Below are 22,187 nucleotides of genomic sequence, written 5' to 3' on the forward strand. Positions count from 1 at the left end.
GGAAATGGTAAATACGTCTGAGATTTGTCATGAAGTTTATAACTTAGATCTCAGAAAAAATGTAAGATATTCACCAGATTAATATTGTAGAGGTTACAAACCCATTTTCTGGTACTGCAAAAGAACAGGGATTTAATCTCATTAAAAGAATATGCTCTGGGGCGCCTGGGTGGCGCAGTCGGTTAAGCGTCCGACTTCAGCCAGGTCACGATCTCGCGGTCCGTGAGTTCGAGCCCCGCGTCGGACTCTGGGCTGATGGCTCAGAGCCTGGAGCCTGTTTCCGATTCTGTGTCTCCCTCTCTCTCTGCCCCTCCCCCGTTCATGCTCTGTCTCTCTCTGTCCCAAAAATAAATAAATGTTGAAAAAAAATTAAAAAAAAAAAAAAAGAATATGCTCAGAGTCACCTGGGTGGCTCAGTCAGTTAAGCATCTAACTTTGGCTCGGGTCATGATCTCACTGTGTGTGAGTTTGAGCCCCTCATCAGGCTCTGCGCTGACAGCCTGGAGCCTGGAGCCTGCTTCAGATTCTGTATCTTCCTCTCTCTGCCCCTCCTCCACTTGTGCTCTGTCTCTCTGTCTCTCTCTGTCTGTTTTTCTCTGTCTCTTAAAAATAAATAAACATTTTTTAAAAATTAACAAAAAAGAGGATATGCTCAGACTCTTGGAGGAGTGAAGACTTTTTAAAAGACAAGGGTAAATTAAAAATAGACCTACCCTATGACCCAGCAATAGCACTGCTAGGAATTTATCCAAGGGATACAGGAGTATTGATGCATAGGGGCACTTGTACCCCAATGTTTATAGCAGCACTCTCAACAATAGCCAAATTATGGAAGGAGCCTAAATGTCCACCAACTGATGAATGGATAAAGAAATTGTGGTTTATATACACAATGGAATACTACGTGGCAATGAGAAAAAATGAAATATGGCCTTTTGTAGCAACGTGGATGGAACTGGAGAGTGTGATGCTAAGTGAAATAAGCCATACAGAGAAAGACAGATACCATATGGTTTCACTCTTATGTGGATCCTGAGAAACTTAACAGAAACCCATGGGGGAGGGGAAGGAAAAAAAAAAAAAAAGAGGTTAGAGTGGGAGAGAGCCAAAGCATAAGAGACTGTTAAAAACTGAGAACAAACTGAGGGTTGATGGGGGGTGGGAGGGAAGGGAGGGTGGGTGATGGGTATTGAGGAGGGCACCTTTTGGGATGAGCACTGGGTGTTGTATGGAAACCAACTTGACAATAAATTTCATATATTAAAAAAAATAATAATAAAAAATAAAAGACAAGGGTAATGCACAGATACTGGACAAAAGCATCTGTATGTTAGAAAATGGGAAACACCATGAATGTGCACACACATACACAATCTTTGCTGAAACACGAGAAGGTGTAGGCTGAACCAGTAGGGATGAGAAGATAAAGAACAAAATGGACTAATGTTATACATCTAGTTTAATGACTATGAAGACCATCATATCATTAGAGAAAACAGGAGATGTTTCTATAAAGAACATGATTCAATATTTTGATGTTTGACTGCTACACATTTTAAACCTCTCTAACCTCTCTTCCCCTTCTGCACCACATTTGGGTGATCTATTAAGAAATCCTGGGTGCTCCTTCTTTTGGCACAAGTGGGAGATTCAAACTAAGCAAGATTTTGCTCAAGCCCACACCCCAGCCCATCCCTAAATCATAATAAAAGCCCTGAGCTAGGCCCCTTTCCAAGCCCTCTCAACCTATTTTGTATCTGCTTGAGGCTTGTTCTGCTCTTCCAAGAGACTCCAATTATGTAGGTAATAAAATTTAGTTGTAGGCTGGTGACAACCATAGTTATAGGCAATTCTCACTTAACAGGGTTAGGTACCTTTAAAAAAGTTCTTAAATGAAAGTAACCTGAGAAATAAGAAAAAGTAAGACACATTGTTCTTTCCTTCCAAATATAAGATGTATTATTACTGAATGAAGGCAGAAGAAATCTTTAACATAGCTCACAATGACAATTTTTAATTAAATTCTAGATCCTCTTTCAAGTGGATTTCTAAAATGGTCAACAAGATGCAAATGGAAGTCATTTCATGTTGCTTCCTGATAAGGTTTATTGTTCAATTTACCTATAAAGCCATAGGAACAAGGAGCACCACAGTATTTGTTGTCTCAGTATTAATTTCTAATCTCTCATTATTTACTCTTATAAACAATGCAAATAACAAGCCAAAGGTGAGTGATCTCTATATACATACTTAGTCATCCCATAGTTAGCAATTAACTCAGAGAATGATTGGCAATTCTTTCTCATGGCATCTGTGTGCCATTACAATGTTTTTAATGGAAGAGGAAATTCTCATTCTCATCCTGAAGAGATTGGGCATATGTAGTAACAGAAGTTTCTTAGGATATATGTGTTGGATTACAATTCCAATTTCCTACTTTTCTCGTAGGTGTTATTAGCTAAACAGAAAGAATATTTGTCCAGAATGAGTTAGGAAAGACAATACTATGCATGGAAATCTAACCAATTAGAATGTTTATTTTTCAGGAAAGAAATAAGATCATATTTTTTCAGTGTATTTCCAGCATTTACCCCTTTATCCCATCAAAAGTAAAGCTCTCCATTTATATCCACATCCATCACTGTTAATGTTCTCATGGATTCTCCAATAATTTCCTCTCATTTTTATCATGAGTTTTTCTCTCTCAACTGATCGCTTTTGTCATCCAATAGGAATGTTCTGAAATGTTTCATCTTTTAAAAAGTAATACAAATGATTTGTTGGAAGAGTACGCCTCATTTTTACTACCATATATCTCTGTATTAAATCACCTCAGAGCTATATTATGAAGCTAAATTCAATAGTAACTCATCTAAACCTATCTTACCTAATCTTTCCAAAACAGTTATACAGCTGAAATTTTATTCATGCTTGAGAAACTCTTTCTTACTTCTTTTCTGAGGCAACACTCTCTATGGGTTTCCTTCATAATCATGCTGGATACACACTCTCAATATTCTTTGTGGGCTTTCCCATCTGGGCCAGATGTCCTTATTTTAGGTTGCCCAAGGGGATTAGTGCTATTTCTTTTTAATTATTCTTATGAATGTAAATGACTCCTAAATTTACCTCCATGCCATTCTTATTATTAAAAATGCATAATTTTGGATTTGAATGACTGCTTCATATGTCCACATGGATATGGACATATAATCATCTACGGTTAAATGACTGATTTCCTTCTTCTTATCAACCGAAATGAACAAGATAACTTTGCCATCTTTGAACTTTTTCTTTTCCTCATCTTTTACTTGTATTCAGTAACGTCTCCTACACTTAGCGTAAAACTCTAATTTTTCGTGCAGACTGCCACGGCTTTCTTCCAATACACCAATGTCTTTTTTTTTTTATCTTAAAATTTTTTTTCTTTCTTTCTTTTTTCTTTTTTGAAGGAGAAAGACACAGAGCATGAGCGGGTTAGAGCAGAGAGAGAGAGAGGGAGACATAGAATTTGAAGCAGGCTCCAGGATCTAAGCTGTCAGCACAGGAGCCCGATGCGGGGCTCGAACTCACAAACTGTGAGATCATGACCTGAGCCGAAGTCTGACGCTTAACCGACTGAGCCACCCAGGCGCCCCTGTCTCTTTTTTTGAAGTACAAGCAAACTGGAATAAAATCCATCATTTCAAGAAATTCATTTGGTTTCAAGTCATCAAAAGCCTCTTAAAAAAAATCTCCAGACTGTGGGGTGCCTGGGTGGCTCAGTGGATTAAGTATATGACTCTTGGTTTTGGCTCAGGTCATGATCTCACATTTTGTGCAATTGAGCTCTGTGTCAGGCTTTGTGCTGACAGTGTGGACCCTGTTTGGGATTCTCTCTCTCCTCTCCCTCAGCTCCTACCCCCACTCTCTCTCTCTCTCTCCCTCTCAAAATAAACAAACATTTAAAAAAAATCTCCAGACCTAGAATTAAATTAATCTGATTCCATTGCATACCAAATTATACACTGATTTCAGGTGTATCCCAAAACCTTGAGGAAACAAAGCAAAATCATCTGTGGAGATATATAACATTGTATCAGGCATCAAATAACTTCTAAAAGTAATTTATCAATATAGTACTCAGCACAAAAAACAAAGATAACCACTTTTATGAGGGACAAAGCAATATTAGCAGGAACAAACCCAGTTAAGAGTCAAGAAAGCCAGACCAACAAGTAGCCCAGTGAATGGAATTGGCAGGCATATTATAAGGCAATTATGGTATCAGCTCCGACAGAGCAGGAAGATTATTAAGATTATATTTGTGTGCAGCTCATAATAGGACCTCAGTATAATAAAGCAAAATTATATAGAACTAATTAATTAGTTAGATTATTAATTAAGTTAATAAACAAACCCAAAGTCGTAGTAGAAGGATCTAAAACAACTCTCAGCCATTGACTAAGTGAAAAATTCAACAAAGTATTATTGTCATTTAGAGGTTTTGAGGAGAAAGTTCTACAACTGACAAATATCCCTTTCTTCTAACCATAAGAAAATATTGTTTTTACAAACATAGTCATGGGATATGTCAAAGCAATGCTCAACAAACTTCAATGACTGAAATCATACAGAGTACAGTTTCTTAAAAATGATAACATAGCTAGAAATCAATAACAAAATGACTACTATGATATCAGCATATTTTTATTTTTTTAAATTTTTTTTTCCAACGTTTTTATTTATTTTTGGGACAGAGAGAGACAGAGCATGAACGGGGGAGGGGCAGAGAGAGAGGGAGACACAGAATTGGAAACAGGCTCCAGGCTCCGAGCCATCAGCCTAGAGCCTGACGCGGGGCTCGAACTCACGGACCGCGAGATCGTGACCTGGCTGAAGTCGGACGCTTAACCGACTGCGCCACCCAGGCGCCCCAATATCAGCATAATTTTAGAAATTAAGCAGTATAGGGGCGCCTGGGTGGCTCAGTCGGTTAAGCGCGCCGACTTTGGCTCAGGTCATGATCTCGCAGTCCGTGAGTTCGAGCCCCGCATCGGCTCTGTGCTGACAGCTCAGAGACTGAAGCCTGTTTCAGATTCTGTATCTCCCTCTCTCTGACCCTCCCCTGTTCATGCTCTGTCTCTCCCTGTCTCAAAAATAAATAAAACGTTAAAAAAAATAAAAAAAAAGAAATTAAGCAGTATACTTCTAATTAAATATTAAAGTAATTGCAAGATAATGATAAAGATTCCTAAAAATATTATGAAAAGAGATGTACAAGTTCATAAATAATTGTGGGATAAATTTATGTTTATGAAACTTCGAATGGATTCTCTATAAAATTGGGGGGGGGAAGATTCCCACTTGATTATATTCAGCATTTTACAATTTTTAATAGTATCAATATATCTATATGTCCATATGCTTTCGTTCAAACCCATAGAATGTACAACACCAAAGATGAGTTCTAACGGTAAGCTATAGACTTTGGGTGATTAATATGTCAATATAGCTTCATCATGAAAAAAACATACCACTTTGGTGGAAGATGCATGACAGAAGTCATCATGGATGGGAGCAAAGGCATATGAGAAATCTCTGTACTTTCTCAATTTTGCTGTAAACCTAAAAGTGCTCTAAGAAAATGAAATCTTAAAAAATATATATAAAATAAAATATTTAAAGATGTTACAAGGAAATTTCTTCAAGCCATAATATAAAATCTCATCATAAATTCTCAACATTAACATAATATTTAATGCAAGTTCGTTCACTTCACTTACTTATAAGGGGCTCAGATATTTTAATTATATTTCATACGTGTTTTAAGCACCAACTTTGTGTGTGCCTGTGTGTGGTGTAACAATACATCAAGCAATCTAAATGATCTTATATTACTTTTATTTTGACTAACTAGGTAAAATCAGCATTTATTATACATTCTCATTATAATAATTTTTAAATATCAAATAACAGAAAGAAAAATGCCTATTAATTTTCCATTCGACACTTTTCCCCATACAAATGTTGGTTCCATTTATGTTGACACTCTATACCTAATTCATTTTATTCCAGTTAACAATAAGGTCTAAGGAATGCTATACGGATATAAGGAATCTGTCTACAAGTGCTGTTGTATGATGGGTTTAACTCCGTATCAGCTGATGCAAGATTGCCAAGCACAATGATCAAAAAAGAATTCTTGAGATGTTTCATGGTGCAAACAGATGCTTTTATTAAAGCACAGGGACAGGACCCATGGGCTGAAAGAGCTGCACTTGTGATTGTGGGGAATGTCTGATTTAGTTAATGGGGGCAAAGGATAAGTAATAATCTAAGAAATTTGTATATGTTGAAGGTGAGGTTTACAGGACCTTGAAAGTCTGGCTATTGCCAAGATAAGGTTGCCCTTTATTATCTAGTAAAACTTTAGTCAATAGACCCTTTAGGCATGTCATGTTCTGCATGTCTCAAATGTGTATCAATGGGCCACGTGTTTTAAGAGGATTCATTTTTGGTTTCATTCTTCTTGCCTTTGTTTTCCTCATCATCAATGATCTGAACAAGAAAATTCCCAGGTATAAAATTTCATAAATATATCTTTATTGTGAAATAAAATTATTTTTAAAGAAAAAATTGGAAATAAACAATGGGCATCAGGAAAACAAATATGGCATTTTATAATTTTGTAAGAAAATTCAATTTTGAATATCAGTGGCTACTGAAAAATAATTTTATGTAAAATGAAAGGAACTGTTAAATATAATATGGAACTACGTAATAAGAAAATATAATGTTATTTCATATGCAAGTAATATTCTGCATAGATAATTCGTAAGTTCAGGAGTTTATGAAGTTAGATAGAAAGTGGCTTAAAATTACTTTTACTTTGTATTTTTGGTAAAGATTTTTATTTTAATTCCAGTATTGTTAACACACACTGTTAACTGTTAATATTAGGTTCAGGTGTGTAATATAGTGATTCAACAATTATATACATTACTCAGTGCTCTTCATGATAAGTGCACTCTTCAATCCCATCACCTGTCTTACCCATCTACCCCAAACTCCTCTCTGGCAACCATCAGTTTATTGTCTATAGTTAAGAGTCTGTTTTTTGGTTTATCTCTTTCTCTTTTTTTCCTTTGTTCATTTGCTTTGTTTCTTAAATTCCACATATGAATGAAATCATATGGTATTTGTCTTTCTCTGACTTATTTCACTTAGCATTATACTCTCTAGCTCCATCTATGTTGTTGGAAATGAGAAGATTTCATTCATTTTAGAGCTGAATTAAGTTATTATTATATATATTTATTATATAATATGTTTAATGTATATATATACACATATATGTGTGTGTGTATATATATATATATATATACACACACACATACACACATATATCACATCTACTTCACCCATTCATCTATTGATAGATACTTGGGCTGCTGCCATAATTTGGCTAGTGTAAATAATGCTGCTATAAGCAAAGAGGTATGTGTATCCCTTTGAATTAATGTTTTTGTATTTTGGAGGTAAATACCTAGTAGTGTAATCACTGGATTGCAGGGTATTTTTGTTTTTAACATTTTGAAGAAGCTCCATATTATTGTTCACAGTGACTGCACCAGTTTGCACTCCCACCAACAGTGCATGAAGGTTCCTTTTCCTGCACGTTCTCACCAACACTCTTTCTGGTGTTTTTCATTTAATTAATTAATTAATTAATTAAATTTTATTTTATTTTTAATTTTTTTAATGTTACTTATTTTTGAGAGAGAGAGAGAGAGAGAGAGAGAGAGAGAGAGAGAACACAAGCAGGGGAGAGGCAGAGAGAAAGGGAGACACAGAATCCAAATAGGCTCCAGGCTCCAAGCTGTCAGCACAGAGCCTGATGCAGGGCCCTAACCCATGAACCGTAAGATCTGACCTGAGCTGAAGTCGGACGCTTAACTGACTGAGCCACTCAGGCACCCCTAACTAACTTTTGTTTTAAAGGGAGAGAGAGGGTGAATGAGGGAGAGGAATAGAGGGAGAGAGACAGAAACTTAAGCAGGCTCCACACTTCATACAGAGCCTGATGCAGATCTCAATCACACAACCCTGGGATTATGACCTGAGCTAAAATCGAGTGTTGGATGATTAACTGCCTTAGTCACCCAGGAGTCCCTCTTTTGTATCTCATTTTATTCATGTCAACAGGTGTGAGGTGGTATTTCATCCCTTTTGGTTTGCACTTCCCTGATGATGAGTGATGTTGAGCATCTTTTCATGTGTCTGTTGGCCATCTGGATGTCTTTGGAGAAATGTTTATGTCTTCTGCCTATCTTTTAATTGGGTTGAAATTTGGGTGTAGAGTTGTGTCATTTCATTATGTATTTTGGATACTAACCCTTTATCAGATATGTCACTTGCAAACATCTTTTCCCATTCCTTAGGTTGTCTTTTAGTTTTGTTTTTTCCTTTGCTGTAAGAAGCTTTTTAATTTGATGAAGTCCCAATAGTTTATTTTTACTTTTACTTCCCTTGTCTCAGAATACACATCTAGAAAAATGTTCCTATGGCCAATGTCAGAGACATTATTGCCTTTGCTCTCCCCTAGAATTTTTATGGTTTCAGGTCTTACAATTAGGTCTTTAATCCATTTTGAGTTGATTTTTGTGTATGATGTAAGAAAGTGATCCAGTTTCATTCTTTTGAATGTAGCTAAACAGTTTCTCTAATATCGTTTGTTCAAGATATGTTCTTTTTCCCTTTGGGATTTGTCTAAGATTAATTGACCATGTGACTGTAGGTTTCTTTCTGAGTTTTCTATTCTATTCTATTGATTTATGTGTCTATTTTTATGCCAGAACCATACTGTGATGATTAGTACAGCTTTATAATATAATTTAAGGCCCTTTCCTCCCTTCCTTCCTTTCTTCCTTCCCTTCTTCCTTCCAGTTTGTATTAATTTATTTGGCGTATAGAAGAATTACCACAAACCTAGTGGCTTAAAAAAACAGAAATTAATTATGTTATATACAGTTCCATATATTAGAAGTCTGGCACAATTCTCACTGGGCTAAAAACAAAGCATTGCCAGGGCTCCGTTACTTTTCAGAGCCTCTAGAGAAAATGAATTTCTTGGCAGTGGCCCCCTTTCTCTATCTTCAAAATAAATGATAACAATAATCTCTCTGACTACTTCTTAGTGATATCTCCTTGACTCTAACCTCATCCAGGAAAGGTTCTCTGTTTTCAAGGACTTGTGATTAGATTGGGCAGGCCTGGATAATCCAGGATAATCTCCCTGTCTCAAAGTACTTAATTATATCTGTAATGCCTCTATAGCCATGTAAATTAGCAAATTCATAGGATATGGACTTTTCAAGAGGCTGTTATTCATCCCACCACATAGTTAGGCACCTTTGATTGAGGATGTATAGTACATAAATATTACCTAACAAAGATGAGTTGCTTAGTATAATAATAAATTAAGGACAGGGTTTTATATCAATTTTAGCCTTCCTGTCAACAATATCTATATATTATTGAAAGATATCATAAAGTTTTTTTTCCCCATAAACTCTCTAAAGGAATGTTTTATACATTAGTCCTTTGGCTATGTGTATCATAAATTTGAGTTTGCATGGTAGATCATTTGTATATGTTTCATATTCACACAAATCTTTTGGAAATGGCTAGATTTTTGAGTAATGGTTCATACCTTAGAAAATATGAGGGAAATACTTAAATTGCATTATAACACTAACAATATTGAAAATAATTAGAATTATATTTTCAGTAGGATTTAATGGCTATGTATTCTACATAAGTAGTAGAATATTAAGGGGAATAATTGACTTGTAACAAGTCTTGTAAAATATTGACTTGTAATAAGAAAAAAATCAGTTTAATTTTTTTTTTATTTTTCAGTTATAGGACCTAAGGTTTTAATTAGCCTTTTAACCTGAGTGTTAAACTTATACGTTCTGTTAAATAGAAATGATATGGTTAACCTTTGGAGTGTGCATGTGTGGATTCTAATTAACCAACACAGAGTAAATATTTGAAAAATATATGAAATGAACAAATCAACAATAAATTCCTTATTTAGTATATTTATTTTAACTTTGTATTATTTTGTGTTTTCTGTGCAATAATGAAATCTCAAATGTAAAGTACAAAATTGATTTTATTATAATACTACTTAATGTTACAGTACTCACCTAGGCATATGCTTATACTTTGATTCTATTTATCGCCCATTTACAGTTATACATACCTCACCAAATGCCAATATGATATGCTAAATGTTTAGCACTTCAACTATTTCCAAAACTTAAAGATAAATATATTTCCATAATCAATATTCAAATTAATTAAGAAATATATAAAAACACTGTATAAAATTTTATGTGATATCATGCTTTATCTTTTTTTTTGAAAACTCTCTTTTTATGTATTATGCCATTTTATAATTACATCATTTATGATTAATCTATTCCCACATTATTAAAGGCCTAGTCTGTTTCCAGTTTTCCACACTGAGAAATGGTGGGCCATTGAATAGCTCTTTCCTAGGTATGCAATTTCTAGGTCACTTACAATTTACCGAGGATGTCAAAATGTGCCCCAAAACAACTGTATTCACCCACAGTCCCACCAGCAATTTTCAGGATCCTCCACCATACTCATTATCAACCCCCAGACAAAAAGCAAACAAACAAACAAACAAACAAACAAACAATCTGATGGGTAAAACAACTATTTCACTTCATTTCATTTCTGTTTATTAGTGAGATTAGGTACTTCTTTTATAAATTTACTAGTCATTGAATTTATTCTCCTGTGAAATGATCTGTGAAAAATGCTGGTAGCCTAACCTAAGTTAGGTTGGAAACCTAACTTAATCACATCAGTTGTCCCCAGACTCAGTGGTATTGTTCTATTTTTATTTCTCTGAAATAACTTTAATAAGAAGTCTGAACCCATTTTTGGTGTATGATGGCTGGTAGCTTTTAAGCCTCATGTTCCATCTTCCTGTCTGTCCTACATCTGGGTAAGTGGGTAAGAATGTTGGGTGCTCCGTCCTGAGGCACCAGTGGACGATTCAAGTCCCATCAGCTCGTACCTACCTAGGGAACCCCTCACCCAGGCCTCACCACTAATCACTACAAAATATCCTGAGCCATGTAAAAATTGCTTAAGAGGCTGCCTTCCTGACCCCAGACACCTTGAGTATGTCAGTGACAAATATTTCAGACCTTCTTGATGTGTGTGTGGCATCATCAGTCTCCACATCTGAACCAAATTTTGTGTGTGAGGGGCTTCCTTTTGCTTCTGCAGAAGCTGCTACATTTCCATAAGTTGCTGTACTCTGTCTAAATATCATTCCTTACCCCCTTCCCCATTAACTTCTACTTGTTTTTGATCTCTCATAGGCCCCTTATAGTTTCTGTTTTTCTGAAGCACTGGAATTTAGGTTTATGAGCACGGCACTGCATTTGCCAATATTTAAAATATTTTAAGAATTACTGAGGCTCAGTGGAAAGCAGTAAGATCATCGAGTGTGCTCCATGTCCATCTAGATCAGAAGTCCCCTAGTGGACTTTGTACAATTCTTATTTCTAATACATATGTACATGTACTTTTTTTTTTCTGATAGCGATAGTCCTATTTAAAAAAATGGAGAAAATAATTAGAAATATTGCTAACTAACTAGAATTTAAATAAAAACTTGAAAAGAAAAAAAAAGAATTATGAGTGAGCTCAGATTTATTATAATTTCAATATTGCATATCAAGAACTGCAGAAAGTTGCTTTTTTTAATGCTGTTTCTACTTGTATAGTTATATATACTAAGTAAACACTACTAATTTCACAAACCTAAAGTGAATTGTGGAAGACAACTAACTTGTGGAATTGTCAGGCAAATATATATTTGAGTAACGACCATGAATTTGAGGAAATTGTGTCTTATTTTTTACTTATACTCATGAAATGACAATAATCTTAGATATACAAAATATTATTTTAATGATAAGTTAATATTGAATGTTACTAGATGGGGATGCTTGAGTGGCTCAGTCGGTTGAGCATCTGACTCTTGAATTCAGCTCAGGTCATGATCTCATGGTTCATGAGACTAGCCCCATTCTGGGCTCTGCACTGACAGTGTGGAGCCTGCATGAATACTCTCTCTCTCCCTCTCTCTCTCTCTCTGCCCCTCCCCAGCTCTCTCTCTTTCAAAATAAATAAATAGACTTAAAAATAATAATATATATCTACTGGATGTCATACTTTTTAAGGAACTTTTACTTACCAAACAAATTTTCTAATATCTAGAATTTCAATAGATCTTCCCCTCCCACTGAACATTTTATAGTAATAACACTTAAAAAAAATATGACCATAAAGCTCCTTGATAAATCATTTTCCTTTTCTGATGTTATACTTTCAAAACATTAGATTAACCATTTCTCCTTTTTTATTCTTTGCAGATATTTAAAAAATATTTATTTAAAGTATTCTCTATGCCCATCATGGGAGGTGAAACTCACCACCCCAAGATCAAGTCACATGCTCTAAGTCACCTATCAAGCCAGTCAGGCAATCCCTTCCTCTGCTTAATACATAACACATTTCTGAAGAGATTTTTATCTATTTCTTTACTCACTGTTTTAGAAATATTACCTGGACAATATCTCCTGTCCCAATATTTTCATCTGATTAGTAAAAGTAAATCCCAATTGCTTCATTGGTAAAAATTTGTAGAATACTTGTCAATACTTGTCAGGCTCAACCTTCAGATGGTGTTTGCAATGGATCCTTGTCCACACTGTTGGTGATAAAGACACCTGGCATATCAGGTTTTGATGTTTATTATGCAAAGACTCAATGTGAAATGATGTGTGTGATGATGACCATCTCTTAAAATTTTTGGAATCTCTGTTCAATTGTCAAACAATCCACCTGGAGGAAAGCGAGCTGTGTGCTCAGTCTAAATGCAGAGTTGTAACTGACTCTTCATACGAAAAAAAAGGTATTTGCTAACCACTATTTAGTGAAAGAAACATCCTGTAATTTCTAAACTGTGGAAATGTAAGAAATTGCAAAAAAAAAAAAAAGAAACAAATGCAATTGAAAATATAGCAATAGAGTAATAATTTGTACATATACAGTTTTCTCTCCTAAGGCAGTACATAATATATTGAAGTACATAGGCCACATAGCCATTAGAGAAATGACTGCATTTGGCATTATGGCACTAGGAATCAAAACAAAAAGAAATGAATACTGAATAATGATTTCAAATTCCTTTTACTTATTCTCAAACTATTTATAATGTATCTCTATTATCATGTCATTACTATAATATTTTAATATACTTAAATTTATTTAAATAATTAGCTTAACCAAAATTTGAGAGGTTATTTGCCATGTGGGAAATACATTGCATAGTAGCAAAATGAATAAAAAATATGTTCCATATAAAAATAAATTTAAGTAGAAAATTAATGGATATTTTAAGATTTCATTTTGAATTTTGTCCATCCTAACCTCATAGTGCAAGAAATGATAATGTAATACTTGTGATATTTTCTTTATTCCTAGATTACTATTAAATTTTATAAAACATTAAGTCAATTTCAATAATATAGGAAGATATTTACATAATTAAGATTAAACGTATGTCCCAAATAAATGATAGATAAATATATGTTCTATATTAGTTTACTAGGGCTATCATACAATACGCTCCAGACTGGGTGGCTTAAACAACAAGGATTTATGTTCTCACAATTTTCGAGAATGGAAGTTCAAGTCCAGTGTCAGCAGGGTTGGCTCCTTCTGAGGCCTTTCTCCATGACTTATAGATGGCAGTTTTCTCCAGTGTCTTCCCTTTCCTCTGAGTGTGTCTTATGTCCCTATCTTATAGAGACAGCTGTTGTTGTAAAATCTAAGTCTAAAATTCTTTTTTGGCCAGTAAAAGAGCAGACTCAGGATTAAAGCCAGAGAGATGGCTAATGTCCGAGAAAAAGACAAGAGCCCCGAATAATGATCCTTGTCCCATATTTACTCAGATAAGAAGGCTTACAAACACGATGAACATGGACAAAGAGATAAAGAAACTAGGAACATTAACTTGGGGACGTGAGGGAAAAGGGGGGTTTTGAAGATATACAGTGTTTGGGGTTTGGGTTAATATAAAACAAAATCCGGATGCCCAGCAGATGGGTAGATGGTTGTTAACAGCAGACAGGAGGCACCATGTCTGTTTATAGGGGATGAGACAGATAGGGGGAATAACCTCAGGGTTAACAAGACACCTTTTCTTTTGTTAACCGTCTCCACTCCGGGCTACTTTGCCTGCAGTCCAAAGTCCAATTCACCAATTTACCTAACCTGGCCCTATTCTCCTATGAAAGTAGCTTTTCTGCTATAGTCCTAAATTTGGGGTGCTTTCACCCTGAATATCTAATCTTGTCATTCCTATGTATTGGGCACGCACCTTTGCGCCATTTCTGTTTCAGACCTTTGCCTCTCCCTCTCTATTTTGGGGTGCCTTTGCACCTTCCTATTCCTGGCACCTTTGTGCCTCCCTATTCTTGGGGTGTCTTTGCACCCTCCTATTCTTGGAGTGTCAATATGGTTTACCCAAACTCCGGTGTGAACATTTTATGACTTTGATTTCTTTATGCCTTGTTAACCCATTAATGTAAGCCCAGGGGATTCCTAAATTTATCCCCCACAACCTGTCATATCAGATTAAGGCCCACACTATTGACTTTAGGTCAATTTAATTGCCTGTTTAAAGACACTGGCTCCAAAAACACCCACATCCTGAAGTACTGGGGTTTAGGATTTCAACATATGAATTATGAGGGGTTACAATTCAGCCCATAACTTATACATATATACTTTCAAATTCTTTCACAAAAGAACATCATAACTAAAATTACAATAAAAATAAAAACTGGTGGGAGCCTGGGGGGCTCAGTAACTTAAGTGTCTGATTTTGGATTTCAGCTTGGCTCATGATTTCACAGTTCCTTAGATAGAACCCATTTCATGCTCTGCACTGACAGCATGAATCCACTTGGGATTCTCTCTCTCCCTCTCTGTCTGCCCTTCCCCCTCTCTCAAAGTAAAGAAGTTAGTTTTTTTTTTTAAATTGTTATCAACTAATATCCCTTGTACCCATGTTAATTTTCCCAAAGTAACCTTTTGCTAACTTAGCACTATTAGTTGTTGGTTACATCCTTTTGATGGATGGATGCCTTCCTGAGTCTTTGAGGGTATCTGAAGCATCACTTTCTTCCACATTTTTAACATGTTTTACTATACTAATTATTGCTCTTTTTTAATATCTTCTTTGAAATAAAAACCTAGGTACTAGTTTGTTTTGAACTCTGATCAGAGACACCATGAAATCATATAAAAGATTCAAGGGAAAAAATTTTAATTGGGTTATTGAGTACATAACCATGGAATATGACATAATTGTCTAATTCAAAGTTGTGAAATGTGAAATGACCATAGACATAATTGTCTAATTCAAAGTTGTGAAAAGTATCCCTGTCTGACTTAAATCAAATAATATCTTACAAGTCCAATACATTCTCTATCCATAGAACATTGGTTTTATTGATTATCCATATTTTTACTTTTATAGTTTTTTTTTAAATTATGTAACATCTGTATGGTACCTTTCTAAGACCCTAGCAAAACCCATAAATATGTTTACATTATCATCTCTTCCATAACATTTTCAAGGTACCCTATTTAGTATTATTTTTTAAAAAGAGCTTACCACCACCACCACCAGCACCACCACCACCAACTTTAAAAGCTTTAAGCCTCATGAAACAAAGATATGCCAATCTATTTTACATACAGAAATATCAGAGAGAATTCACATTGTCATTTCTTTCAGTATTGTGACTGTAATAAATCCCTTTCATTTTTATCAGGCACTTACTGATTTGGATTTGTGCTGGAAATTTTTAAATAACTCTGTCTGTCAAGGTAATGCTCCTAAAATAAGGCTGAGATACTCAGGATGTGTGGAATTTAGGATGATTGTGAGTGGGAGGGAAACTCTGGACTGGATTGTCACCAGATACTAATGAGCCTGTGTAAAATCCAAGGATGTAAATACAGGTAATATTTCACATGATCTATATGGTCAATTAATGCTCCAGCCTCTCATAAGTCTCTCCATTGTCTTACACCCATGTGTGGATAATTGTTAGGGTATCACTTCTCAAAGTTTTAGTTTTAGAAAAGAGACAGTAGACAATTTTTTCATATGGTTATGAGAGGGAAACATGTTACTCTTATAGACTTATCAGAGTCAAGACCTTTAGTTGTCCTCCATCTTTATTCACCAGATGAAGAACTTTTGATATAGATTGACATTGTATTACTAATAATATTAGAACTATTTCTTTATCTCCTACTTTTCTTCCATATTTCTCCAATGACTGACTGTGACTAAAACTAGGTGAAATGGGAATGATGTACACACTGAACCAGTAAGAAAAATTAATTAAAATATAATCACTTCATTTTATAGGAAAGTTACTTAAATGCTCATTAGTTATTCATGACCTGATTTTAACAACACAGTAGTGTGATTCTGGAAACATAAATGACTATTCCTAATGAATAGGTGTGTTGACATATTTAGCATACATATTATATATTACCATACAGATAAAATAATATTATCTGTGTTTCCAGACTTAATGACCACCCTACATGTTTCACCAGTACAACAGATGTTCTGTTATGACATGATTGATTGGTGTCTGTTAAAATAAGTCCTCCACATGCTGTTCCAGCTCATTTAATCTTGAGAAAAATGTTTTGGTCATTCTTATTTTATGTGTCTCGACAAAAATAGCCCTGCCAGGGATGATCAGAAACTGGAATATCTCCAAATTTGACTCATAAAATATAATATTTCAAATATCTCCTATAAGTAATCATTAGGAAAGTATTCCCTAAACTCTTTCCTCAGCCACCTGAATAACCTGGAGTTCTTTAATCACTGGTAATTATATGAAATAAATAAAAGAGAATATTAAAATAGTTTTTAAATGTTTATTTATTTTTGAGAGAGAGACAGAGTGTGTGAGGAGGAAAGGGGCAAAGAGAGAGGGAGGGAGAGAATCCCAAGCAGGCTCTGTGCTCTCAGGGGGGCTCCATCCCATAAACTGTGAGATTGTGGATCGAGCCAAAATCAAGAGTCAAAAGCTTAAATGACCAGGCACCCCATGAGAGTATTCAAATAATTTTACACGGAGCTTTTACTCTCTAAACATCTATTAAAATTAGTCTTTACTCCTGAGGACATTCAAATAGGCAAGCTCTTTAATCACTGAATACAATGGTCTGTCCACAGAATGCATCTTCTTTCAACACTGAAACACTATATACATTTTTTTTTAAATTTCCCACTTTGCTTCATTGGCATTATATATTTAGTCCTCTCCAGCATCATTTACTCTCCTTCCTTTGTGGTAAACTTGTTTTCTCTCCCACAAAAATTAAAAACTGTCACTTCAAATATTACTAAAAGCAATAGGTATAAAGTGAAAATACAAGAAAAATAGACAAAGCAGACTTTAAAAATCTAATTTTGCTGGAGGAAGTGGTGGAAGTTTCTTAAATTTAGAGATATTCACTAACTGTTTAAAATTAAAAATGCATTTACTTCATTTCCTAGTAACTGATACCTATCACCTATCACTTCCTATAAATCATAGGCTCAGTGTACTTAACAAAGTTCTTTGAAAATAAATGTTAAATTTACTTGTTCTAAAAACAATTTTAAAACCTACAATAAATTCTGCTCCACTCATCAGAATGCCCTACAGTAAATGATTATATGTTGTCATATTTTGTTCTTCCTCAATAAAAAAAAAAATTATAATTTGAGTTACTGTAATTCCATCATAGTTAATGTTTGGATTTTGATTTATTCTGTATATTAAAACAGCTAAACAATGTGTACAATTCATTTTAAAAGATAGGTTGATATGCATCAAAATATATTAGAAATATCATATTTGAATAGATAATTTATATACATATTTACTTCTAATAAATATTTTAATTCTTTCAAATGTGTATCTTACTTGTAGCTCTTTCAAAGAAATTAATTGAGTTAAATAAACAATTAGCATTTTTCTCCATTTTGAAAATCCTGCAACATAGATCTACCCTCCAGTGTCTGTTCTGGAAAGCATTTTAGGTCTGTGGGCAGTCAAGAGTAAAAGCTAAAGAGAACCCTGATCATTTACCTCCCATGTTTTCTTCTTTCGGCCTATTTAACTTTCCATTAGCTCACTCAACCTCCTGAGAAGTTATCAGTTAAGTTAAATGGAAATAGGGACTTTTAACTGTTGAATTCAGTTTTTATGTTCTTGTTTGAGCATTTAAAAGCTTTGTTAGGGAAATATGAATTGAAACTAAATATTCAGTGGTTCTCCTGATATTTGGATAAAGGGCCTACGTTAAGTTCAACAGAACCAGAACAATCAGCTTGGAGACTTATTTTCTTGTGGTGTTATGAAAAATAAATGACTTTATGAAGGTATAAAAAATGTGTTCATCAGATGAGATATAATGTTTTAACAATCTTATAACCATGTTGCTCAAAACACTCTTGAGTTAATTGTTGGATTTTCCAATTAACAAATGTTATGAATTAGTCTACTACAATGCATTTTCTTTAATATTTCAAAATAAAATTTTAGTTATGTATTATATGTAGTGAAGGAAATTCCAAGTTAAAGGGTGAAGTATCATATGCGAAATTAAAATTAATTTAGTTCATTTAGCATATGAAATAAGTTCAGCTTATAAGCATAAATGTCTATAAATGATTTTGTGAGCTTACACAAATTTGTGCAATCATTTGGTCAATTGCTGGAAGAAAGAATGACTACCCAAGAGGCTCATTCAGCTGGAAGGCACCTTCCTGGTGCCATTTGATCAGTGCGCATCTGCACACATTAAATACTGTGAATGTTATCTTGAATATTAAACATATCAAATGTTACTCTTTAAGATGGCATACTTATCAAATATACATGGATATTTATTAAAAACATAAAATGTGCATAGTTCATAATTACTAACACATGTTTTCAAGCCTTTCCTCGTAAGTTGAAATAAATTTGCCTAAGTGGCCATATTTACTAATTGAAATGTAGTTCAACCTAAGTTTCTAGATTCACATTATTGAGCACAAGAGCATAACCATAATCTGACACCAACAGGAACAAGAAGATAAAGATGAATATTGCCCTGCTGCACCATCAGTGAGAGAAGGAAACAGAAATTTTCCATTCTATTCCATTTTACTTTTCTCTACTGCTTTCTTACCACAGAGTAGGCCTCTCATGGCTTTGGAAAACATCAAGCATTTAAAAAAATTGACGGTACCTTTCGCCATCTTGATAAATACTCCCTAAAATTCTCCTTTATGTCTTCCCCCAGGAGTAGGTTGTGTGATATCATTTAAAAGATAGCTTCCCGGCACTCTAAAAAATAATGTCCCACATAGCTTAAAATGTTCTATATGTAATAGATTTGTGTTGAAGGTATTTGCATACATCTTTTATAGAATGAATTCAGTCCATCCATTTTTCACATTCCATTTCATTTTTTGAAACAATCAGTTTGTTTTCATATCTAACAGCCATAAAAAACTCACATAAAGCAATGTGAGTTTGATGGGGGTAGAGGTAAGAAAGAAACAAAGAAGGTATATTGTGGGGGTTTAGCTGGTTTAGACCTACCGGACTTTTGGCATCCAGAGGTAGCCAGAAGTCCACCATATCCTGAGGAATGGGAAACAGGAAACACCAAGAAGTAAAGTATGTCAGACATAAATAAAGTTATGTTAAATTTCAGAAAAAAAAATAACATATTCAAAACTGCAGTCAACCAAGGCCTTACCTCTGCTCTTCTTCTCAGAGACACTAAATAGAGCTTTTTTTTTATTCTTAAATTCTTATTCATACTTGAAAGTACTGCAGCAGTCTTAGAAGGGAAATGCTGTGGGAACATGAGAAAACAGATTAGAATAATCTTGATAATAAAGGTGAATTCTGATCCCGCTATAAAGACAGTACTGTAAGTTTATCGTAAGTTCATGTTCTATCTATCCATGTTTCAAACTAACTGATTCTGCTCAGGTTTTCCAGCTATTTTACTCAGGCTCAGAAGAAAGAGAGAGTGTGGCAAATCGTCTAGTTGTGAGTCTACAATTAACAAAACAGTATCTGGTCTTAACGGAAAGTGATCCCACTTAAGAGTATTAAATATGTGTTTGTGGGTAAGTAACTCATTAAAGACATGATGTCTTGGAGGGAGTAGGTAGAATAACATCATGCCCAGAAGAATTCAGTTAATGAAGTGCCAAGCTCTAAAACCCATAACAGCTGGAGGCTATCTATCACAAAAGTTTCATTTGCTGCAGGGGCTCTTGGAATCACTGAATCTCAAAATGAACCCAACATCAGGGAACTAAATGGTAGTTTCTGCTTCAGAAAGCCGGGAAATATATTTTGTCATTTCTTATTTTTCTGTAATAAATTATATCTGTGATTTCTAATAAAATATGTTACATATGTAAGAATATATTTGGATAAAAAATTTAATTTTCCTGAGGTGAATGTTTTAAACACATTGATCAGAAGAGAAGCTCACTACCATGTTTGAACATCAAGGTTTCTAAAATAAGATATAGAATTAGCTATGCCAACTGCAGGTTTTTCTACTTAAATGAAAACACACACACACACACACACACACACACACACGCAAACATGAGAAGTATATAAAAAACAAAAAAAATTAATACTGGTGTTTTGTAAACGTAAGGACTGAAGATATAAGAAAAGATATAGGTAGCAGACGAAAACTCTGTTCCCCATCAAAATCTTTCCAAATACTGGTGGAAGTGGGGGACAGGGAGAAAATAAAGAGTAGTATCTTCAGGAAGAGAAAAATCCTAAGGATCATTGAAATACAGAAGTCATGTGGTCATTGTTCCAGGGAGAAAACAATAGTCCAAGATTTATGTGAGACACCACAGCAAAAGGGACAGATTTGAAGGTGTTAAAAGATACACTGAGTCACATTAAAATTTATAACAATTTATTTGAGGCAACATCAATTTGAATCTGGAGGTGCCAAACAAAAAGTCGTTGGGCGCTCTCCACCACAGGAACTAGGAAGGAGGTTTTTATAGAAAAGAGGGAAGCAAAGCAAGGACATTTTTTGATTGTCTATAACTAAAGCATTTGCTTTATTTTTAAAAGCCTAGTCAGCTGTTTGCGATTGATTGTTCTTAAGTTTCATTTTCTCAGATATAAGTGCATTGACTCTGGCTTAGATTTTGGTTGGCCTGTGCAGCCTACCAAAACATCAGAACCACCTCAGTCTAATGAGCAACTTGTTTAAGTTCTCTAAAGAAGGGCTTCTCCAGCCTGAGATAAGGCATTGGCAGGAAGAGGGAAGTGGAAGAATCCTAAGACACACTTCAGTGAGTGTCTTGGTCAGAAAACTACAATAAGTCTAACCAAGTGTGCTTGCCCTTCCCCTCCCCTCAGAAAGGATAGGTGTCTTTTTTTAGGGCTTTTTAAAATCAGAAACAAAGATGACTAGGATGGGAGGGGCAGGATGGGATGGGAGGATGGCTACCAGGATAGGAGTGACACACAGGATGGTCAGTGGCTGGCAACACTCAGAAGACAGAGGAAACTCCTAGGGCAAGAAATTCCAGATCACTCCCTGGTGTGCCCCACCAAGGAGGACACCAGGTCTTCAAAATCACAGCTAATAGATCATGTCCAGATATTGCATCAACAAAGCAGAATGGACTTGATGTCTTGGAAAGTAATGATACTCAGAGTTAAAATAAAGACAGAAACAAAGTTGTACTGAGTGTTCAAAAGGGTACAATTGTAGAACACCTTATGATAGAAGAGCTGGAACTGAAATTTTCTCATAAAATGAAACAAAAAGGGTGACATATTATGCTCATGATAATAGATCAATGAAAGTAGTTGATAATTTTTAACATGAAAACATGATCAAAACTCTTTGTAAATATATAAAAACTGCTTTTAATTATAAAAAATTTCTTCCAGAAACATATTAATCACCAAATGTGTTGTTATATCATTGGCACTGTT

This window comes from Lynx canadensis, chromosome A1, assembly GCF_007474595.2.
Source record: "Lynx canadensis isolate LIC74 chromosome A1, mLynCan4.pri.v2, whole genome shotgun sequence".
NCBI classification, from domain to species: domain Eukaryota; kingdom Metazoa; phylum Chordata; class Mammalia; order Carnivora; family Felidae; genus Lynx; species Lynx canadensis.